At 38.0% G+C, this 4,028-nt stretch overlaps 1 long non-coding RNA gene across 1 annotated transcript; it reads right to left on the reverse strand.

Annotated features, from left to right (window-relative positions):
- Positions 1-535: 535 nt before the first annotated feature.
- LOC148116745 (uncharacterized) lies at positions 536-1,894 on the reverse strand. Its single transcript, XR_015733754.1, has 2 exons — positions 1,847-1,894; positions 536-620 (listed from the first exon to the last, which is right to left on the reverse strand). It is a non-coding gene; the product is annotated as an uncharacterized LOC148116745 (long non-coding RNA).
- Between the last annotated feature and the right edge of the window lie 2,134 nt (positions 1,895-4,028).

The raw sequence follows: 4,028 nt of genomic DNA on the forward strand, positions 1-4,028 counted from the left end.
TCAAAACCCATCCCTATCCCACTGATCTGTCCGCAGAATTATTTTTGGATCAAGTTGTCAGTTGGACTTTGAGAAGAGAACCTGTTAGGTTATCAGATTAGAAAAGATGTCTACCAAGGTTTGATAACTTGGGCAACCTGAAAAATGGCTCCAGCCTATGTTCTACCTATTCTCGCCCAGGACTCCCCCTCTGCACTCACTGAAACTCACCTGGACAAGTGGATCTTTTGCTGTAGTAACTGGCATCAAGCACAGGTAAGCATCTGTATGGGGCTAGCATCTTTGGAGCAGCTCCAAGGATTTCTGCTGGTTGTTGTTGAAGGGTACCAGATTCAAAATGGCTGCAATAAATTAAGACTAATAACCTAATAGCATGTTCTACTGTGGAGGAAATATTAGGCATGAGCAAAGATATGAACATTTACAAATCGAGACTGTTCATTATCTTTCCAGCAACTATTTTGTGCACTTTGCCAAGAGTGCTTCCTAAAGACTCCCTTCAGAGTAACAACTCAAGATGCACAAAGAGCCACAATTACAGTGAAATGTCATCTTTTATTATGCAGCAGGTCCAGATGTGCTTTTCATTTTGGCACAGAAGGAAGACCGGGTATCCTTGGCTATGACCATTTGGGAAAAAAAGGAAGATATTCAGAAGGTGAACATAGCGGCAATTCTTACAGATGCTACCTTTTGGAAGGTTACTATTTCAAAGAGTCATATTTTGCCAGGTTTTAAGGCAAGGGAGATGGAGTGATAAATGTGAAGCAAAGGACTATAATAATTGCAAGGATCACTGTTCCACAGGTTGAGTTGAATGAATAAGCTGAGATTGTATTCTATCATCATCATCATTATTGTATTGTATAGTTTCATCATCATTATTGAAACATATCCATATTAAAGATCTGAATAGCAATATCCCTTCATAAACTACTTGATCTTATTGCAGGGATTATTATGGAGTCAGCTAGGTTATTAGTGCTGGGTAATTTTAATGTCCCCTTTCTGGGTTGGAAGTGGTGTGAGAATTCATTTCAAGAATTTGATTTCTTTGCCGTGATTAGACCTTTGCAATTCTTCCAGTTCTACCTCTCTAAATACTTTATTTCACATTATAAATCAAACCAAACCATTTTTTATGGTCAAAGATTGACATAAAGAATTGGGCTAAAAAGAGGTAAAAGCAGTGGTGAAATCCAATTTTTTTTACTTCTGGTTCTGTGGGCGTGGGTTGGTGGGCGTGGCAGGAGAAGGATACTGCAAAATCTCCATTCCCACCCCACTCCAGGGGAAGGTTACTGCAAAATCTCCATTCCCACCCCACTCTGGGGCCAGCCAGAGATGGTATTTGCCAGTTCTCCCAACTGCTCAAAATTTCCACTACCAGTTCTCTAGAACCTGCTGGATTTCACCCCTGGGCAAAAGTATCAAGAAAGAAAATCAGGAGATTGTGAGTTCTAGTCGGCCTTAGGCATGAAAGTTGGCGACCCTGGGCCACTCATGCTCTCTCAGCCCAAACACTTCACAGGACTGTTGTGGGGAAAATAAGAAAAGGAAGGAGAATTAAATATGTTTGCTCCTTTGAGTTATTTATAAAACATAATAAAGGCAGGGGGGGGTGGATCTAAAAAAAATTGGAAGGACAAAATCTTCAAAATAATATAAGTGTATCTGAATAACATATAACATAACATAACATAACATAACATAACATAACATAACATAACATAACATAACATAACATAACATAACATAACATAACATAACATAACATAACGTAACAACAATGTAACAACATTAACATAAATTGGGAAATAATTTCCCCTCTCTGCAGTATGCTTACTTCTGAGGAAATGGGTTTAGGGTTGCAGCCTCCCCATGTGATGTGCATCTATATAAAAATTAAAAGAAGTAACTTTGTGAGACTGAAATATTTGCACAGATGAAGCCTACAGCTAAGCGAGTTATCTAGCATGAGGCACAAAAGAAAGTGTGAGAACAAAGGCCGTTTAACGTAAACTATCCCTGCTCTGCTGGAGAATCAACTCTCTGACTGAGGTAATTGTGTGATAGAAACCCTCAAAAATGATCAGAGAAAAACTAGAATTTCAGTGCTGCCCAAATGTTGAGAAAGACAACGCTCACTCCTTTCCCTGGCTGGCAGAACTGCTATCACTTTCTCTTGCAACATATCCCACTGTTGCAGTACAGGGTTTAGCCCTTGTACACAAAAACTAGCAGAATCCCAAAGGATGCACAGACACCAAAGCTTGTAGGCTGTGTGACTCTTTGAGGACTCCTAGGAACAAATGTTATCTTGCTTGCTGATGAGATTAAAGAAATGTCATTATTTCAGCACACCAAGCAAAGTTTCTCTCTTACATCAAACTAACATAGCATTCATTCCCCAGCAGAGTTAAACTCCATCAAATTGTCTACCAAATGATGGTTGGAAAAAAATGATAAAGCAACATGCAGATTTAAAATCAGAAATATTTTTGTTGGGCATTTTACCGGATAAGTATAATAAGGGGAACACATATTTGATTTTACATGTATTAACTTCAGCTAGAATTGTATTTGCACAACAATGGAAAAGTGAAGAAATCCCAATAGATGAAAATGTGATTAAAAAAATACTAGAATGTGCAGAAATGGATAGGCTAACACAATTAAGGAAAAGAAAGAAACTGAATACTTTTTGACATGGGACTTATTTTATCAATGGTTAGCTAATAAAAACAGAAGTTAGAAACATGAAAATATAAGAAAAGCAAAAGATGCAGGGATTCTCTGACAATTTGATCCAATTACAGTTCCCATCATTTGTGAAGCTTGTCAAGATCTATTTAACATGGGAACACCATGGTGATTGCACTGTAGGGAGTCACAGACTCTGAACAAGGTATAATTACTGATCGTGTGCAATTTCATATTTTAAACTCTGTTAAGTCACAGACCATCAGCTCACTGAAGTATTTCTGCAGTTCTGATGGCAACCACATTTTCCTAAGAATAAACCCCAAATCCTTCTTTAAAAAGAAGATACCTTTTTACAACTGTACAATGTGCATCTGTACCTGTACAGCATGACCAACTGTATAAAATTTTGTAAATGATGCTCCAGCAATGTCAGCTCCAGTTCACTCCTGCACACAGTGATAATACACAGTATGTCTATATTGCCCATTAAATGTAAAACTAAGGTGTCAATAAAATGACCTGAAATAAATAAATAAAAATACTTTCAAACTTTTCAGCTGATTTTTGTTTCTAAACTGTGTGTGTGTACAAGAGAAGGAAGAACTAGAGAGGGATAGAAATTATGTGTTTTCTTTACAGTTCCAGTTAGTGTAAAGAGTGCTTCTTATTTATTTATTTATTTATTTATTTATTTATTTATTTATTTATTTATTTATTTATTTATTTATTTATTTATTTATTTAATTTGATTTCTATACCACCCTACTCCTGAAGGACTCAGGGCGGTGAACAGCCAACAATAAAATCCATACATACAAAATTTAAAAGCAGAATTAAAATCAAATTAAATAGTTTTGGCCCAGACAAATTAAAACCCCAATCAATTTAAAACCAATTTTAAATTTGAATATATAAAATATTAAAAAATATTAAAAATTAAAAATTCTTTTATAAAAGAGGGAGAAAATTAGGCCAGGCCCGCCTGGTGAAATAAAAAGGTCTTTAGGGCACGGCGGAAGGTGCGCAGATCCGAGATCCTCCGTATCTCCGGGGGGAGCTCATTCCAGATAGTAGGTGCCCCCGCAGAGAAGGGTCTCCCCCTGGGGGCCGCCAGTCGGCATTGTTTGGCTGACGGCACCCGGAGGAGCCCCTCTCTATGGGAGCGTACCGGCCGGTGGGAGGCTATTGGTGGTAGTAGGCGGTCCCGCAAGTACCCAGGTCCTGAGCCATGGAGCGCTTCTTGATTAACGAAAGCAGAATAACAGAATAACAGAGTTGAAAGAGACCTTGGAGGTCTTCTAGTCCAAACCTCTGCTGGAGTA

Source organism: Pantherophis guttatus, chromosome 1 (genome assembly GCF_059756535.1).
Source record: "Pantherophis guttatus breed Tessera chromosome 1, ASM5975653v1, whole genome shotgun sequence".
NCBI classification, from domain to species: domain Eukaryota; kingdom Metazoa; phylum Chordata; class Lepidosauria; order Squamata; family Colubridae; genus Pantherophis; species Pantherophis guttatus.